Source organism: Acipenser ruthenus, chromosome 4 (genome assembly GCF_902713425.1).
Source record: "Acipenser ruthenus chromosome 4, fAciRut3.2 maternal haplotype, whole genome shotgun sequence".
Taxonomy (NCBI): domain Eukaryota; kingdom Metazoa; phylum Chordata; class Actinopteri; order Acipenseriformes; family Acipenseridae; genus Acipenser; species Acipenser ruthenus.
The window spans coordinates 43,950,805-43,970,815 of record NC_081192.1 but is presented as its reverse complement, the minus strand read 5'-3'; the positions used below and the strand labels follow the sequence as shown (position 1 = coordinate 43,970,815).

The 20,011-nt window shown below is 38.5% G+C and overlaps 1 protein-coding gene across 6 annotated transcripts in view; it reads right to left on the bottom strand.

The window, feature by feature from the left end:
• LOC117399405 (neurocalcin-delta) overlaps nucleotides 1–20,011 on the bottom strand; it is a 122,598-nt gene that overhangs the window by 25,569 nt on the left and 77,018 nt on the right. For 2 of the 6 annotated variants that reach the window (XM_033998523.3, XM_033998524.3), the window contains one exon: nucleotides 18,051–18,126. The gene's annotated coding sequence lies outside the window, so the exon portion shown is untranslated. Of the gene's footprint in view, nucleotides 1–6,891; nucleotides 6,997–7,831; nucleotides 7,977–18,050; nucleotides 18,127–20,011 lie in introns of those variants that run through there. The other 4 variants (XM_033998527.3, XM_033998531.3, XM_033998529.3 and 1 more) reach the window with 3 other exon arrangements.

Here is a 20,011-nt window from a genome sequence, read left to right as displayed (position 1 = left end):
TCCCATCACCCACACAGCTATCCTGTCACATCCTGTTATAAATATAATGGCATTTTGAACAGCTAAATTCACTGTGGTGAGGCAATTTGGATTTCCTGTGAAGCCAGTTTATATGCGAGGACAACATCACCATAACATACAGTGCCCTTATAAACTAGAAAAGTCTCAGTCTACCAACATCTTAAGTTAACCATCATCTTCAGTTCTGGAAATATTGAAAACAAAACACTGAAATGATAATGCTAAATATTGGATGCTAGCTTTAAGTGGAGCAGTCAACCTCAGTTAAGTCAGCTTAGTATGCATTGAGTTCATGAGTTTTATATTAATGGTACAGCACCACAGAGGCTCAGTGTCAAAGAGGATATTGTCAACCTCAGCTTGAAATGTTAACCTCAAATGGCATTTCCTTTTTGCATGTTAAACTTGATAAGGCATGCAATGATCTGCATGTGTTCTGTTAAACTGATGGAAGATTACCAAGGGCAATAACAATCACTCCATTGATGAAACTCTCCACTCCAACATACTCAATTGATGAAGCAAGTCAAAGATCTCCAAACTGCACCTGTAGCCCCCTTGGACACTACCCCAAAAAATAATCTCAGGCATACTTTCTATCTGAGACTAGAATTCGAAGTCTTTAAAAAGCAAAACACACAAGAGAATCTTCAAGAAAGACCTCAGATAAGGTGACCATATACAGGAGTACAAAATGGTCTTGCTCAAATTGGTTGTTTGACAGGATCTGGTGATTTCCGCTCAGATCTTAGTGGACATGTGTCGCCCATCTGTCTATCCACCATATTTTTGGGAAGGGGGGTGGGAAGTCCTTTACCTCAGCACTATGACTCTGTTATGGATAAAGTTCAGTCTCCACCAAATCCAAATTATCGCATTATTTAAATTCTAGCTTTCTGAAGATTTAGCTGTATTTATTTTGACAAGTGATGACAGGGTAGCCTAAATAAACCAGATGTAGGACAGCAATAACCATTAAGGAGGGTCCCTACAGGTTACACCCCCGTTCAGAAATGACTGACATGAGGATACATATTTAGAGAATCAGCTGTTCCTGGATACCGAATAAAACTAGCGAAACTCTTTAGTCAATGTCTGAATGAAATGTTGTTAGAAACATTGACTGCTGTACAAAGTTTCTTTAGCATCATTCATTTTTCAGTGTTTAAAGCTATGGATGTTCCTGAACATTGTCGAGTCTCAAGGATACAAAAACAGAATCATGTATTTAATGCTTCTGTGGTATTCCTGCTCCACTGTTTCTTCATAGGAAATGGTGTGAATTGCTCTCTTTAATAAAAATGGATATTGGCTGGATTGCTTAATTCCTTATGAAAACTTTATATACAGGAAAAAAAAAAAAACTACTGGAGATCTCGTAAACACTAGAACACATTTAAAGACTGGAGGAGTAAACAGTTTGAAAATATGGCCCACAGTTATTTTATGACATTCCAATAGGTTTCAAAGAGCCACTGTGTACATGAAAGGGTCAATAAGCCAACTTTAAACGGTTAAAGAATACAATATAGTACACATTTCAAAAGTACTCTCTTTTTATTATAACAAAAAGTTAACAAACGGTGCTTAAAAATACTAATGTGTTCAAGCAATGGAGAAGATAAGTGCTACTGTCCCAAGTTAAATTGTGTGTTGCGCAGAAGCTCAGAATCAGCTTGAAGTAAGCAGTCTCACGCAGGTAAGTTCACTTCTTAAAAAGAGGGGTGGAGTGTTCCTGTGGTGGTTTGAGGTAAAGAGACATCCACAAGGAATTAGATAGTTATTAGTTATTTAAATACAAAAGGAAATGGCTTCTCTAAAAACAGTTTTATCAGGTAAAACACTTAAAGATTGTGCGAGAGAAACTGTATCCAACTTGGTTAACAGCTTCAACACCATGACGTACGCATGTACGTCAATTGAAAACCCACTTACAATACCATGCCGTACCTGCGTACATCAAGTTTCCCATTCTATTCTATGATCGGTTTCTCAGTCTAGCGTTTTAAGTTTCATTCTCTAAAGCAGTGCTAGTACTGTGAATGTTGGGGGAGGGTCAGGTGACATTTTTATCCAATTGCGTGTGTTGTAGCGATTGCAATCTAACTGTGGGGGTTTAGAAGGCTGAGGTGTATTGCAGGAAGCCATTCAGCTTTTACAAGTATATATATAGTGTTTTAAATTATTATTATTTTTATTTATTATTAGTTTTACTTGTTTAGTTATAGTTTATATAGTTTTTAGCGAAAGCTAAACATGGCAACGTACGTGGTCTTTCTATAATGAGCGACGGGAGTGAAGTTAGTTCGGAGGATTTCGATATCAGCGACAGTGATGCTGACTTATCACTCAGCGATTATGATGAAGAGAATGTGGAGCCAAGAACAATACAAACTGTACGAACAGAAAAGCATGCAGCTAAAAAACAGGTAAGCCAGCTGCAAACGGGAAGCTGTTTGTTTTGAAATGGCAGTGCTGTGACGAAATACTATCAAAACACAGCACTGGGTACAGACAATGCGGCAGCCAGATCCATCACAATGCCTGTGCAAAGTAGCTGTGTACATGCATTTGTGACTATCCCTCCAACACAAGCGAAGCAGACACCGTAAAAAAGGTTCAGGGTCTACTACGAAAATGAAAACAAAAGAAAAGACAAAAGAAAAATATGCAGTGGTTGTGAAGGCAATCCCGGGTTCTGTTGTATTGAAAATTTCTATAAATACTTATCCAGGGTGACTTACAATTGGTACAAGATATCTCATTATTTTTACATACAATTACCCATTTATACAGCTGGGTTTTTACTGGAGCAATCTAGGTAAAGAACCTTGCTCAAGGGTACAGCAGCAGTGTCCCCCATCTGGGATTGAACCAACAACCCTCCGGTCAAGAGTCCAGAGCCCTAACCATTACTCCACTGTATTCTCAATTCTTAATAAAGCAAGAGCAAGGGGTCTACAGTATTTTAATGACGTTAACAATGATTTTCAGAGCACCTTGTTTAACTGTGCCTTCATTGTTTGTGGTGACTTTAATAAGAACTGTAGGTCAACAAGTCATCCCTGTGGGAAAGCATTAGCAGGGTTAATATACAGTATAGTAAAATGCCTGAGGTATTTAGATCTACAACTGTTCAAATTAAAAAAATAACGTACTCCCACTATAATTAGTTAGGTTGATGAGACAATCTATTTATATACCACTTGCTGCTTAAAAAATTATCCCACATATCATCGCGTTACACATCACCATGTGTTGCTTGCTACAACTGTTTATAAAACGTAACTGTATTTTTTCTTTTCATTGTTAACAGCCTGACAGCTTTTTACACTTATAACATTAGTCTGTTTCAAAGCTCTTTTCAAAATGTCTGCTCTAGTTGTTACTGTATTTGCTAATTCCAAGGATTTAACATATAGGTTTGTTGTGCAATTGTGTTAACTGTACAATACCCTTGTAATAGAATGGCTATTCAGTACTGCAGTTACACTGAGCTCACAACCCACGGGTCACATGGCAGAGAGCTTCAGTCCTCAGTAATGGGAAGGATGTTTTCTATATAACCCCTCAGGCCTTTGAGTGTGACAGTTACATAACATACAAGAGTGCTTATTTTTATCTAATTCAACCTACTTACCCCCCCCAACTTCTCCCACCACATGGACTAATCCATCTCCTGGAAGACAGACAAGCAACAGCAACTAAAGCCTGGTTCCGAGTTACGCTGCAGCACTCTTGCATTTTTATATTAATACAATACAATCCATTGTTACTGTACAGGTGATTTAATGCATAAGCATCTTAGGTGTTCTTGCTGGCATTTCAATAACACTTTCCTACATTTCTTTAGCTTTAGTTCAGTCACATGCACTTTTCTACCATGTTCTCTCTGTTCCACCAGCACAGAATGTACATCAGCAGTGAGCATGTCAAATAAACAATATTTAAGAGATGTGAAAATGTCACTAAAGCTACCAAATGGGTAGTTAAATCTATTGTATCCAAGGCATGGGTTACATAAAAATCATTGAGGCACCACTGCCATGATAATGGCAGCACCATAAACTTTCTTTATTGAGTCTATATTATAAATGAAAATGACACTGAAGCTGTCTTTTCACAAAAGTTGCTGTTTTATATTAACAACATGCAACATAGTTAAACAGAATATTTTATATGTATTTATTTATATTAAAACAGTGACAGTGCAGTCAAAAAACACACAAAGAACTACACTTTCCTTCCCCTGCCTGGATTTTCCTCATAGATCCTTTGCTGTACATAATGAGTGTTTTACACAAGTTAACTATGAACTGCAAGGGCAGGGTCCTCCTTATTGGGTGTGCTGCCTTGTGTATTCCTTAGGAAATTGCAGAAAAGAAGAAAGCTAAGTGATCTCCAGTTATTGGGGTAGAATCTTACTGGAAGCGGCAGTGGTTTGTGTACACTAAGTAAACAGATGTCAATGAAGAAGGCTAGGGCGGCACACACAACACGTCAGCCAGCATCACTGCTGGAGGATAATTGCTCTAATTGGAGATGCACTCGCCCCAAGTAACAGGACAAAACAGGCAAGCAAACAATTCCTTCTATCACACTGCTACATTACACAAAGGGGGCCTCGCTGTGATAAAGAACTATCGAGACCCCAAGCACTCTCTCAGGGCTCTAAATTCCTGGGAATCAGGGGGAAGGGCTGAAGACACAGATTTGTGCAAGGTCTTGCTCAGAATGAGGTGTCATCACAGCCGTTTCATAGCTCCCCTCTGCAGTCACACTGGGGCACTTCCTACTCTATGGACCAGAATGTTGAGCATTCACTAATCTAACATGGCAGCTTGGGGTCTGTATATTAAAAAAAGGAAATTGCATAATATTTTTAGAACACATAGTACCAAACCCACATCTATTTGAAACCCAGTATTATAAAACACTAGATGATTTATGCATATAAGAGAATGCAGAACATGCACATACAGTATTACTTTCCTTAGGAAAAAAAAAATGAAATTCACTATATAAAATATGAGCACAATTACATTCTAAGTAAAAAAGTGTCAACTAAACACGTTCTGTAAACTATGGAACAACACAGTTAACACTACAGATTGTCAGAACACTGCAGATTTAACCCTTAAGACCCTAGAACACCTGCCAGCTCTTTGTCTGTGCCTTGCTGACAACAAGTTGCAGAAGTAGGATGCCGCCACTATATAAAATGTTACATATGGGTACCCACCCACAGGCACTCCAGGCTCCAGGAGGTTAAGCAGCCCTCCATGGCCATGGCTTTTGCTGACCTGTGGCTTCTGACACCTCTGTAAAGTAGCCAACAAACACGGCTCTAAAAAAAACCAGCCAGGGCAGATGTTAGCAGCTAGAGGGAGCTTCTTTTGGTTGTATAAGTTTCATTGTCAGCATGATGTGTGTGCGTGTCTGTGTGTGCATGTGTGGGTGGGTGTGTGTGTGTGTGTGGGTGTGTGTGGGGGGGGTGTGTGTGTGGGTAAGGTGGGGTGGGGAGGGATAAGGAATACATTTGTTTTGTGAAACACTTCAGGTCGACACAATGCTTTTTCACAGATGGGAGCTTGCTTAACAAACCCAGTGGTTGCCATCTCATTTTTATTTACAAGAAAACCAAGGATGGCAATAATAATAAAATGTATTTTTTCGATGCCCCAGAACTGGACCCAGCTCGAAAGAAGTTAGCACAATAAAGATCTTTCAGACTGCCTTTTTAAGCTGACAGCACAGGGTTTCAGTGGTGGAAACAAGAGTCTTGTATCCAGCAGTAAAACATCATTTTGTCCCCTTGAAAGGCAGTCTTCCTAAAGCTCTTTATCGAACTTCGGTTCTAGTTATTAGATTTGTGAGCTAAAAAACCTGCAAGCCTCTTCACAGCTGGGTCAGGTTCTGGGTCCACAAAGGGTACTGCATGTCATAAACAGATATAGTGACTCTCATAAGAATGCTCAGTCAGATTAAATTCAATCCCAAATAAACATTTGTTGCATTTTATTAGCTTTACCAACATTATCAATCAGTACCATGTTTGCACCTGTTTTCTGCTTGGTGTGGACAAAATAATGTTGTAAAACGAACCTGTTACAAAGCAGTTTTTTTCTTGCTTGGTAAAAATAAAAAAAAATTAAGAACAGTAAGGTATGAGAGTGCCGTCTATTGATCTGGTGCAGATAGATTGCATTGTTTAATCTTTTATCATCACACCTACTGTATAAATATACATTGCAGATAATGGGATCAGTATTAAAGGACTACACACACCAGAATGTGAAATTACAGTGTGGTTCAGGACTACACACAACAACATTTGAAATGACAGTACAGTTAACTAAGTTTCCCTGAGCACAATTTCTTCATTTATAAAAAACTTGGTATTTTCAGATTCGCATGTTCCACCTTTAGAGCCCCGATTACAGCCAGTGTGGTAAGCCAATTCCCTCCAACAATATGTGCACTGATAAGCCCACAACAACTGCAGTTGCACAGATAATCTCTTTTCGTCATAACAAAATGTGTTTAAATAGCAGTCCACGTTAGCTGCTTAGAGAATGCTGTGTTTTAATTTTTTTTAAATTAATTTTTAGTAAGAAGACTTGTTTCAGTTAAGCACTGTTTCCTTTTTTTTGTTGGTTTATTGCTCAGTGGATTCAAGAAACTAAAAAAGGACTTATGAGTGAGTTACTGTCCAGTCTACAGGATACCCGGTTGGTGAAACAGACCAAAAGAGACAACTGCTCCGAAAAACAAATCACCACTATATGAACATAGATAAAGTGTGTTCAAGATAATCAAAAAGGCTGGAAAATGTACAGATATATATATATAACAAATACATGTACTTACTATTTCAGGTCAAATACAAATCAAGTAGAGCTGGAGGGCTGAAAGCAGTTCCTTTGCCCTATTTGCAACACAGTCCAGGCAGCGCCAAATACACAGTTTTCCCTTCTGCAGGAGCAAGACACCACAGTATTTCATTCTGGTCCCCACGGGCTATTGTTTATAGCAGCATTCAGCTTCAGGAGCCCTGCTAATGGTGGCCAGTCTGCCTCTGAGCACTTTGTCTAAACTTGTATCAAGCTTGATTCCAGCCCAGCAGGAGATCAAATAGCCACAACCTCTTTAGTTTTATTTCTGTTCAGGTTTTAACTTATATGAACAGGATACAATATCGTGTTACAAACAATTACAATCAGTACTGAAAAAACTTTCACCACCTCCTACAGTCTCTAAAGCAGCAGATCTCTGTCTGCGTTTCCTGTCTCCCTGTTTGACTCCGGGGAGATTTGTTTATTATTAGCCTGTAGTGGGCAGAGGGAAAAAAATGAAGCAGCCAAGAGAAAGCAGTGTGCTGAAATTCAGAACTTTATTTTTTCTATTTAATCCCCTATGTACTTCCTCCTTGTCTAATCCACGAATCTTGGAGTCTCCCAAGACAGTGTTTCTATCAGCTATGCCAGTGCTGCCTGCTAGTGAGAGTTGTATATCTTGGCAATGCACAGCATCTTCCCACTTACCATGACATTAAAACTCCTGTATTTCTTTCTCAAATAAAAGATAATATTATGGGGTGGAAGATGCCCCCCCACCCCACCTCTGGTTCCTCCAAGTATTGTCATGCAGCTCAGGGGGGAAATGAATGGACATTCCTCTAGCCACGCTACAACTCTCACTGCTAAAGTGGAATCAAGGTTTTTTTTTTTTTTACAACTAGAATATAAAAAAAAGACAACACTCACAAGGAACACTAACCCCAGTCAGAACACAAAAGCTGAAAGCTTACCTCAGCTGAAAAAAAAAACATTTATTACTCCATTCCCTGGTAGTTCAACCGATAGCAGCAGCAGCAGCAGCAGCAGCAGCAGCAGGAACACAAAAGTCCACAAGATTCTTAGAAGCCTTTGGCTCTGCCGACCGAGTACCAAACTCTGTCTCCTACTGACGTCAAAGTCCCAGTCACATGGTCAGATAAAAAGCCAAAGAGAGCCTTGGTTGGCTTGGCAACAGGAACACTGCACTGTAATGATTTCAATAGGTCATCTGTCACACTATGTGGACAGAAAAAAAAACATCTCCAGGATTTTTGTCAACCCAAAAAGCATTACAAAAAAACTCCCAGAAGGCCCAAAGTTAGAACAGGTAATGGTTCGTAAGACAGTAGTGTTTAAGAAACTAAGGTTGATTTAACGAAGCCCCAATTTTACAGCATAAATGTATATTTGTGTGTGTTTCTCGGACTGCAATAAATGTAATTCAGTTTAAACAGAATATACAACACATTAATGCACACAAAGCCATTACTGCTGTTCTGAAGATACATTACGTTTAAATAAAAAATAAATAAATAAATAAATAAATAAATAATAATAATAATAAATGTACTGTACAAATGACAGCTTCTAAGGGAATCAACTTGTATTTCAGTAACAGAGACTTTGTTTTGCTGTTTGAACATTTCACATAACTTCAAATGACAATACATTTCTACACTATATATATATATATATATTTTTAAATTGCTTTAGGATTTATTCTAGCATGTTAGGCATGTGTTTTAAAAATGTCTTCAGAAGCCAGAAGAATTAAAACAAAATGGAAATGGAAATGACCTGCATTATTTCATAATTTCCAATTTAAATCAACAGTAGGGAAATCTCCTTAAACAGACCATCACACTTCATTCAATATTTACCGAAAGATCAAATGGTTTACAATTGGCTTTAATGTCAAATCTGCCTGCCACACAAGTATAGCAGCGAACTGTAAGACAACAGGTCAGCTTTTACTTGCTTGTTCATTTGCATTGCATTTTATAATAAGAATGCCGATTAACTGACTTAGGGCCGGACCAAAGAAACCACAATCACTCTTGCGAAATAGTGTTTATGCGATAATATCGCTAGTTTCTATATCGCATTTTTTTTATCACAAAACCAAAACTAGCCATTTCCAATACGCGAAAGGGGTGGAGTGAAGTTTCGCAGGAGTCGGAGGGATCGCCGAAAACAACATGAAAACAGCTGTTGACCAATCCCCAGCCGGTATTTTGAAGGGGTGGAAACAAGGCGGTAATATGCAAAAAGGCAGGCGAAGACAGCCAGGGCAGAACAAAAAATGAAATATAAGTCTGTGTTGTACTACTGTTTCATTTGAATATCAGTGAACTACTAGTAGTAATAATAATAAAAATACGTTTAATAATAATAATAATAATAATAATAATAATAATAATAATAATAATAATAATAATAATAATAATCTGCTTTTATTTTTATTGTGTAAAATATTGAAAAATACGGATGAGAGTTTGAAAGAAAACACACACACACACACACACGCACACATGCTTGGCAATTACCTCTTTTCCACAATGTCTGCAGCATTGTGCTGCATTGTTCCGCATGCTGACACGGTTTAGCCAAAATGTGCTCCCTTTAAAACTAAACGTTAATATCTTTAAAGTGGTTAAAACATTCATACGTTCTTTATTAGTATTCTAGTTTGTTTACATTTGTTAGCCTTTAGTTTGATCGAAGTTCAATGTTCAATGTTCTATGCACTGTGCCTTTAAGAAATGAATAATCTGAACAGAGGCAGATAACGTGTGAATATGTCCATGGACTTAAAAAAAGTGTATCCTCCGTACGTATTAAATAATACGTATTGCTTTATTAAACATTTAACTTGAACTGTGGCAAAGAAAAAAAAAGTAGGCTAAAGAAGAAAACTACAAAAACAACATATATTATGATAATAATAGGCATAATACATATACTAATATTTGATACTGTAAATTATTAATTTTAAATTATTCAGTGTTATTATTATTTATTTCTTAGCAGACGCCCTTATCCAGGGCGACTTACAATTGTTACAAGATATCACATTATACATTATTCAGATATCACATTATTTTTACATACAATTACCCATTTATACAGTTGGGTTTTTACTGGAGCAATCTAGGTAAAGTACCTTGCTCAAGGGTACAACAGCAGTGTCCCCCACTAGGGATTGAACCCACAACCCTCCGGTCAAGAGTCCAGAGCCCTAACCACTACTCCACACTGCTGCCTGTTGTGTGCAAGTGTTCGATATATGAGGTCAGTGGAGAGTTATGCAAATATCAGGATGTTTAGTGGGTTTTTCTTTACTATTTGCTTAATACGTGATAGCTTTCAACAAGTTCGAAGTTGACTATAAAATCCGGTCCAGTGAATGTCTTGCGATGCCATTTATAGCTGGAATTGAGTAGATTTGGTCGGGTGATAGCAAACCACTCCCCTTTCACAACCCACTTGTAGTCAACAAGTGATTGTTGCTTTTTGAAGGGTGAAAAGGGCTTGTTTTGGTTCAGCGAGAATTTGCTTGGAATTTTTCTTGTATTTTATTACCGCAAATGCTTTCGCGTCCTCGTTCGCTAAGTGCTAACTTTGATTTGGTCCGACCCTCAGTTATATAAATATAAAATTTTACTTCCCTATTTTATGGCTCTATTTAATCAAACTTTTAGACATAAAAGGTCACCTCCTGAATACAAACTACATTCGCAAAAATGGCCTTCATTTAAAATAGCATATTGTATGTGTCTCTGGACGGTTGCTGCAGGACATGCAAGGTTGATTGAATCCCTCTCTAATCTCATTTATATGAAAAGAGACATCATACAGTACATCAACAAAAGCCATAAGTGTAAGTACAGCATTTGTTGTCATTTCAGTCACTGATAAATTAACCTGCCATTTAACTGATGGGTTCAAATCGGCCTGTGTTTTGTATCTCTATGTTACAGTATGTTGAAAACAACATTAGAGGTTACACCAAAGGGAAACACACACTCGGGTGTTATTTTCACAAAGGTATTATTTTTTTAACAAAGAATTTGGGTATTAACCAGCAAAAGACAAAGACATCACACACATACACCTACATTTAGTTATGTAATTCTAAACATTCATCCAAGGTTTTAGTACCTTCCCAACACTGTAAGATACACCAAAAACCTGGTTAGATCGCTATTGTGGGGCTACTCAAATGCAGCAGTATTAAAGCTACAACTGGCGACCCAAGTACAGTATGGGTATTTTCCTCAATCCATTTATAACTCAACTGTCTCTGAGGGATGTCAAGATCAGGTTAGTGGAGTGATGCACAGAATGCTACAACTTTTTTTCTCTAATTTTGGAAAGTCTCATTTAAATACGATCTGGGCTTTCTGTGAATAGAGACTCAAGGCCCTCCCTGTTAGGGAGCTGACGGAGTAAATGAAAGCTCTCAGTAGCAAAAACACAAAGCTCTCAGTAGCAAAAACACACCCATGCAATACCAGACATGAACTATAGGAATTATAGGAATGTAAAGGAGTTTACGGGCATGTGGGTGGGGAAGGAAAGTGTATAACACTGGAAAAAAATAAACCAGTTGCAAAACTTTATCTAGTCCTTTAACCAGTGTTTTATTTTTCCAGAAGAATGATCATCAATCCCAGGAAAAAGGGGAGAGTATGACTCATAAATCCTCAGAAAACGACAGCAGAAATGTATATGAAAAGGGTGAACTAACTAAGCACTAGTTTTGTTAGAAACTGGAATTAGGCCTTTGTGAGAGGGCATATTAATGTCTCATGGAGCCCACAAACAAAAAGGAAAAAGAGAGCAGCTGAGTAAATTGGAGGACATATGGAAACTGGAAACAAAGCATGTCGTCGTATCTACTCCACACCATATAGACAACATCAGCTGAACAAGAATATTTCAGCAGCATGTCGCAAGGCAGACACAGGGGACCTTGTACATATGCTTTGGACCTGTCCAGTCTGAAAAAATTTCTGGAATTACATATTGTTGGAAATCTCAAAAATGTTTCAAATTCCATCAGATCCCAGAATATGCATTCTGGGGGATGCATTATTGTTGAACCAATAGAGCCAAAAAGATGCACAGTATACTACTCGCAATGGCAGCTGCTAAAAATATATATATTTTTGTTTATTGGAAGTCAGAGCATCCCCTCAAACTCAATGGCTGATAGAATGATCATATTGTACCCCTGAAAAAACTCTGTAGAACATTAGAAAATCCCTTAAGACATTTGAAAAAGTATGGGGCCCTTTTATTGGGGAGTAGTGGTTAGGGCTCTGGACTCTTGACCGGAGGGTCGTGGGTTCAATCCCAGGTGGGGGACACTGCTACTGTACCTTTGAGCAAGGTACTTTACCTAGATTGCTCCAGTAAAAACACAACTGTATAAATGGGTAATTGTATGTAAAAATAATGTGATATCTTGCAACAATTGTAAGTCGCCCTGGATAAGGGCGTCTGCTAATAAATAAATAATAAATAATTAAATATTTCCCCAGTGTAACCACTCCATCAAGTGAGGCAGAAGGGAACACATCTGACAAATGCATATTTTTTGAACTGTTTTCAATCTTTTTCTTAACCGTTTTACCTTGCAATGTACACTGGAAGATCGTTGGGACTCATACACAAACATAATTAAGAGCTGTGTTCTAAAATGCAACACAGTCAATGTATGACAGATGCTATATGTAACTGCATTTTATCTTTTACATATGCATATGTCTGTATGTTGTATGTGTGTGTGGGGGGGGGGGGGGGGGGGGAGTGACCTATCACTATATTGTATTTTTGTTTGTATCGCAAAAAACAAAAACAATAAAAATATCATTTAAAAAAAAAAAGAAACTGCAGTTTAAAAAAAAAGTGCCTTTAATTGTTCAATTACTAAGGACCTGCTTCGAACAGGATCCTGGATTGGAATTGCAACAAGCGAGTACCACTGCCTTACAGGGAACTGTACACAAAATGTACCACCAACATTTCATTCTTTAGTCCTATAGGTGTTCTTATCCAGGCATTCTGTTCTTTCTCTCCGATTCCAGGGAGATAAGACATTTCAAACCTTAACCGGTATTAAAATCTTAAACCTGGAAAAAAAATGTTTTTTTTTTACCGAAACAAACCAATAGCCCTCCAGCTAATTATAAATAAACAGTAACATGTAGCAACACTGGCCATATCATTAGGTAATGACAGCATTAAGGCAGTTAATTGTCCCTAGGGGGAAGCCAAGGGCGCCTAATGGACCCAATAAGCCATTACCTAACTGCATAATAAAGTACTGTATAGGTCCTCAAGCACCACAAAAACAGTGTCAGGTGCAGCAGGAGAAGAGAAAAACACAATGTAAGTGCTTCTAAATTTCCTGAATATAACACATTAGCACAGATACTGAGAAACTGCTAACAAAATGGTCAAATTATCATGCCACACAAATGTTTAATTTAGGTTTTACACACTGGCACAAAAGGAGCTGGGCTTCAACTCCATACTCAGAGAAAGCCCTTTACTGCTAACAGCGGCTTAGTTGATTACCCAACAGTTCTGTACATCTGTGCAGGCACTGCAAACGTCAGGTTCCAGAAAAGTAGACTCCTTCCCAGCTTAGGGCATCAAAGCTTAAATAATGAAGGACATTTGCCCCCCCCCCCATAATGATTCAACACGCTGCACAATTATCACCCAAGCACATATGAGTCACAAAAAAAAAAAAAAACTAAAAAAGTAACTAGTGATTCATATCTAAACACTTATATTTGGTCAGACCTCTCCCGAGCCCCCCTATACTCCTGTTTGATCAATTAACAACTACTAAATAGCCCAACTTCCAGACCATCTTCACGTTACAAGTTCCTCCGTCTCTGTGCTAGTTCTTAAAATAAAGTAGAACATGCACACCTGTGAATGAACAGCTGATAAATTACAGGCAACAAATGAGTACAGCGTTAATAAAGACCCTTTGTAATTTCTGTAGGTTCATGCAATGGTGTACACTTCATGGCACCTGATTATCTAAAGAAGCTTTTGTCCCTATATGTACCTAGACATGCTTTAAGTTCGGCTGATTCTGGTCTTCTGTCCCTCCCAAAGACTAAGACAAAAAGCAAAGGAGAAAGTGCTTTCAGTTACAATGCTCCCAGATTGTGGAATAAACTACCATCTGACATTGGAGATTCTGAGTGGCTTAATATTTTTAAATTAAGATTAAAAACTCACTTTTTTTAGACTAGCACTTTATACCAAATTTTAAATGTGTTATTTCTTCTCTTTATTTCTCTGTTAATACTGATGTTTTTTTATTGTTGTTTTGATTCATTTTACTAAGACTTTTTTATGTTCATGTTTAAATATAAATAAATAACCCTACTTACTTACCTGTGTATGCTGTGCCTTTTGTTATTTGATGTAATTTTATATCTAACACCCTCCTACATACAACATACATTGCTGTACAATGTACTACCCATGGGAAATAAAGGTGCATGGTATACCGTATACAACATAAGAACATAAGAACATAAGAAAGTTTCGTTTGGTTGTTAGTAGCTTATTGATCCCAGAATCTCATCAAGCAGCTTCTGAAGGATCCCAGGGTGTCAGCTTCAACAATATGCTGTTACACTGCTGCAATTGAATTGGATGCTGTATTTGGTCACATACGTTCACTCTGGGCAGTTTCCTTTTCTCAAATAATTGAGACCTGTTTCAGGACTGGCATGATCACCTGTAACAGCTGCGTGACCGTGCATATCTTACCAGCTAGTCCAGAGAGTACTGACTGTAATCTGTGACTCGAGCACTTAATCACTGACTCCTAAACTATTCAGCAAACATGCGTCATAAAAGACATCACACGGTTTCTCATTCATGATTTATCCAGTGGACAATGGGGTTTTCCTTTGATGTATTCTCTCTGAGGCATTTGTAAATCAAAGGGAGCGCTAACTGGCTTGCTTGCCCGAATCTCCCTGGTGCTGGCACATAACTAAATTGTTTTAATATTTAGCACTATAGTATTAGCTAGTGCATCAGCTTTTCTTCCCAAAAGCCATTCTTAGCAATCAATTCTTCAAGAACCCTCATTATATTGATTACTGAAGAAGGAATTCATGGTTTCAAAATCTATGCTAAATAATGTTTATGGAAACGCAAACTCCCTTTTTCCCCTCCCCCTCCGCCACTACCACCACCTGAGTCTTCCTGTCTACATTCAAATAACCTCAGGAAGTGGGAAAATAACTAAGGAAGCTATATAATCCTTGTGGAGCAGCCATTCAATCAAATTACATTTCTAGCTGTATATTTTTGAACAGCATTGGATAGAGAGTTAAGTGTTTTGATGCCTGGTTGAAGTTTCCAAAAAAAAAAAGATAATTCTAAAGTCTAATTTCTTTCACACCCTATTGCCTGATATTAATTTTGCCACAACAAAGTGCAAATTTAAAAATGAAAAAGCCACTTAACCTTAACTAATCAGTTGCTTTTTAATACCTCTCTCAGCTTGGCTACAATAATTACTACACTAACAAGGGGGTAAAATAACTAGATTTTTTTAACCTGCTGACAAATGACAGTTAACAAATGAGGATGGTCTTATGTTACACCTGGCTACTGTCACCCCTGACGCTTAGAGGCCACCGAATGGCTGTGACAGATGAAGGTAAATACTTGGGAGGGGGCAGGGCACAAGTCTATCAACCTGGCAATACCCTGACTGAGTGGTGCTGCAAGCTGCCTGTCTGGATCAGCAGCATCAGATGGAAAGATGAATCCTAAGCAAATGCCTCCTCAAGATTGATTCATGGACTGTGATCCGCCAAAAGAGTGCATGGAACATGGCCCACTAACAGTCAACAGACTTACGTCAGCACCTGTCATTAAGACAGCCATATAGGGGGTCAAATACTGGTGTTAAACATTGGGTTGGGAGGGTCAAAGTATATTTACCAGCTTTTAATTTTTTTTTTGTTAGGATAATTCCGTTTGGGTTAAAACGTTCTAAAAAACAAAACCTAATATGTTTAAACTGGCTTTATGTTAACATGTTAACACAAATCAGAGAGCAGAAGGAAACAGTTTCATCAGGTTCTTCCACTTAGCACACTTATTAAAATGATCCTGATAAGTGGTTAAGATACTGTCTTTGATTTATAAGAGCTGCATTATTGAAGGGGTGTACCAGGTTAATCGCTCCATTTTAGGCAGCTAGTTTAATGATAAAAAAAAGAAATTGAAGAGGTAGAAATCTGTATATGGTAATATTCAGTATATAACGTGCAACCTATATATCTCACAACAGACATGGGTGAGCTGCGGTGTTACGTGGGCACCTCTTGTTTAACATGTACCTCTTTTATAAATCACTTGCATACCACCCCATCAAAACCATTGCACACTGTATATAGCACTGTGACAGAAATACAATGAGTTCTGGTGATAAATCTTCCTCCCGACCTGTGAGGGCGCTAAAGAACGGGAGGAGAAGTATCTGGAAGGGCTGGCCTGACAGTTCGTTTCCGGGACCGGAAAGTGGGTCAGCCTGGAAGGAAGCGAGACTCTGTTGTAAGACCGTATTGATTTGACAGGTAAACGAGGGGCAGCTGCAAGTAAAAGGCAGCTGCAACCGTTTACCTAGATATCATGCGGGATTACATATAGGGGCCGGGGTAACGCTGTTCTTTTCCTTCGTTTGGGTTAAACCAAGGACCGAGAAGGACCTAAAAATCTGTTCTGCTCTAAAAGAGCTGTGTGTGTGTGTTTGTGTGCTGGAGTGGCTGAAAACTAACTGTCTGTCTTGTTTCCGAATCACCAGACAGCTAGAACATATCCGGAGCTGTCGCACTGGGCGAACACAAGCCGGATCACCTCCTCACGTACTGTCACAACGTCCTGTGTATTCACTCACCACAATCACGACTGCACGCACCCGAGACGGGTGACCGTATTCTTGTTTCTTTTGTTCAGGACTGTATCCTGTGTTTTGTCAGCCCGAGCTTTACACATCGTTGTGTATTGCCGGGCTTATTATTTTGAGCACTAGACCAGTGCTGGCAAATAAAGCCTATTTTTCCACTGGACTACCGTTGTCTGCTCATTACTCCTGCACCGCATCACTGCTACACAGCTACCCCTCACCACCCACTTTGCCACAAGCACTCAGAAGACTCTCTTGTAAAAGGATGCAGATGATACTCTTACAATTACGGTAAGCCTAAAATCACGGTTCTACAACCTGTCACATTACATTTTTTGCAGAATATTTTGCTCCAAACTTCATCAATGCCCATTCCAAAGGGTAAAACCCAGCACATAACACAAACAGACCCATAACTACAAAAACATAAAAACATAACAAATAAGTGTAATTATTGTTGTGACTAAAAGGGTAGTTATAAAGTTATTTTGCACTTTGCACTGTTGTAGTGGAAAAAGCAAACAGTATCTGAACTGAAGAGTGCCATCCATCAACAGGTCCCTGTGGAATTGTAATTAATCAGCAAAATTGGTTCCTGCAATATTACTGCAATCAAACTTGCAAGAGAAAGAGGTTGCAGCAATCTAATTTGCATGGTAAATTGTGAGTTAGCTGCAATGTTGCTGCAACCTAATAGTTTTTGCAACCTTTTTGCAACGTTGCAAGAGAAAGAGGTTGCAGCAACCTAATTTGCATGGTAAATTGTGAGTTAGCTGCAATGTTGCTGCAACCTAACAGTTTTTGCAACCTTTTTGCAATGTTGCAAGAGAAAGAGGTTGCAGCAATCTAATTTGCATGGTAAATTTTGAGTTAGCTGCTATGTTACTGCAACCTAACAGTTTTTGCAACCTTTTTGCAACGTTGCAAGAGAAAGAGGTTGCAGCAACCTAATTTGCATGGTAAATTGTGAGTTAGCTGCTATGTTGCTGCAGCCTGTTACAGGAGGGTTGCAGCAATATTTCTGGTATACACCAACAGCAGGTTGCAGCAGTCTTATTTTTTTGTTAAGGGGTCTGACTACAGCACTGACTACAGCACAGAACTTTGAAGATGCATACACTTTAAAATGATCATTCATGACTACATTAGCACTACACGTTCATTTTTGCACTCCTGTAAGTGAAAGGCAAAAAAAAAACAAAAAAAAAAACAGCAGCAGTACTCACAGATTGCAGAAACGGCTCCTCACCTGCTTCAGCTGCTCACAGGGGTGCGAAATGCAAACTGTGCGACTCTGGTAATCTGCAAAGAAAATGAGCAGATATTTAACATAACAGGTCGGCTAATTAATAAGCAATTACTTGCACGGTTTATTCAATCATGCTTAGATTGTTATTCATAGATTAACAATGAAACAGATCTATGACATTTCTAATTGAAGGTGTGCGATGGGGTAAACCCCAACCTTGTGTGTACTTTGTTTATGTTGTGTTGTTTTGTATTATATTTGTTGTATTATGATTTAGAGGTATTGTTTAGTGTGTAACAACACAATGTTTTATTGTTCATTATTTTACCGCATAGAGAGCTCAGCATTTACCTACCCAATGGGCAGGCATATCCCATACATAATGTCGTTGGTGGTCGTCTTCTCTTTCAGGGAACCAGGGTTACGGTAAGTAACTTAACGTTTCACTGTGTCAGATTTGAGCTGGCCATGCTAAAATATTTTTTACAAACAATAAATATTTTTTTTCTAAAAAGCGTCTCTCTTTTTCTGTGTTTTTTGGTATCTGTATTGAACAGGAGGAGTTTCAGACTATTTCACTTTTTTTATGGAAGCCTAGTGTGTGCACATGCATTTCATATATGACATATACCTGTAACCTTTATAGTTAAAGAGTTATAGCCACAAACCTAACAACAGTAAAAAAAAAAAAAAAAAAAAAAAACAGGCGAAAATAGCTTGGACTCTATTAAAGTATTTTTTGTATAAACCTCCCAATTTAAAAATGTAATTCTATTGTAGTAATCCGTGCAGTTGTGTTTGTGTACTGTAATTTCCGCTGTAATTGTGTTCCCCACCCGCTCTTTATTTCTCGCCGCTGGTTTGTTTACCTGTGTCTGTGTATTCCTAGTCTGTGTGAGCATGTTCTGTGTCTCCCCTGTGATGTTTGTCTGTCTGTCCTCATTGGCTGTTGTTTGACTGTGCCCATTGGGCCTAGTGTGTGGCTGAGGGCCAATGGGATGTGCGGACAATAAGGGGGCGGGGCTAAGGTGAAAAGAATGCGCTGCAACGCCATGTTGTGTTGTTGTTGGTCTTGTAACCTGCGTAGCTGGCAGAGCTGTGGTCTCTGTGTTTGAGAGAAAGGCCTGCTCAATAAAAGTCTCTCTCGTTTTCTGCCTCCTGCTGAAACACTACACTATGTTTGCTTTATAATGATTTTTCGTTTTATTTTGTTTTATTTTTGCATGTCGTTTTATTTTATAGGTTACATTTAATTTTATTTCATAGTTGTGAAAAACACGGGGCTCTATATATGAGCATAGAGTAGGCCTTTCACTAGCTGAAGGCATTCCATCATTAGGCAGCAAAGTCAGTAAAGTTCTCATCACCATGACAATGTGGCCTGCTTAAAGTTGCAGGCCACTGCTCTAATCATTGAGAGCTGGAACTCTTTGCAGCTCTCCAGAAAAAAAGCAGGAAGCTTGCTTCTAGCAGTCGCTAATGACAACCTTGCAGGCTTTTCAACTGTTCTGTCAGGTGCAGGAATACAGTTAATAAGCCTGAATCTTTTAGCCCACTGCCGAGCAGCTTTGCTTTCACAGTGGCTTCCTGACAGCAATGTCAAAATGCAATTTCACACAATACATCAGTCATAAAAGCAAGTTCAGTTAGAATGCACATATTTTCAGAATGTACTGTTTTTTCTGGTATTGTGGGAGGGGTATTGCCTCTTCCCAGGATACAGGAAATGTCAATATTGGGATGTGCACAAAGAGATGGTTTCAATTAGGTGGTTTCAATTAGGCTTGCACGAATATGTAGTTACTGTCAATATTGGCTCTTTTTTGGTAGGCATTGGCACCAATCACATTTTTGCTTCTATACCAGATACTACAACTTCTCAAATAGAAGAATGGGGAAGTCAGTCACTGACAGGGTTCATACCTTTTAAATATTACA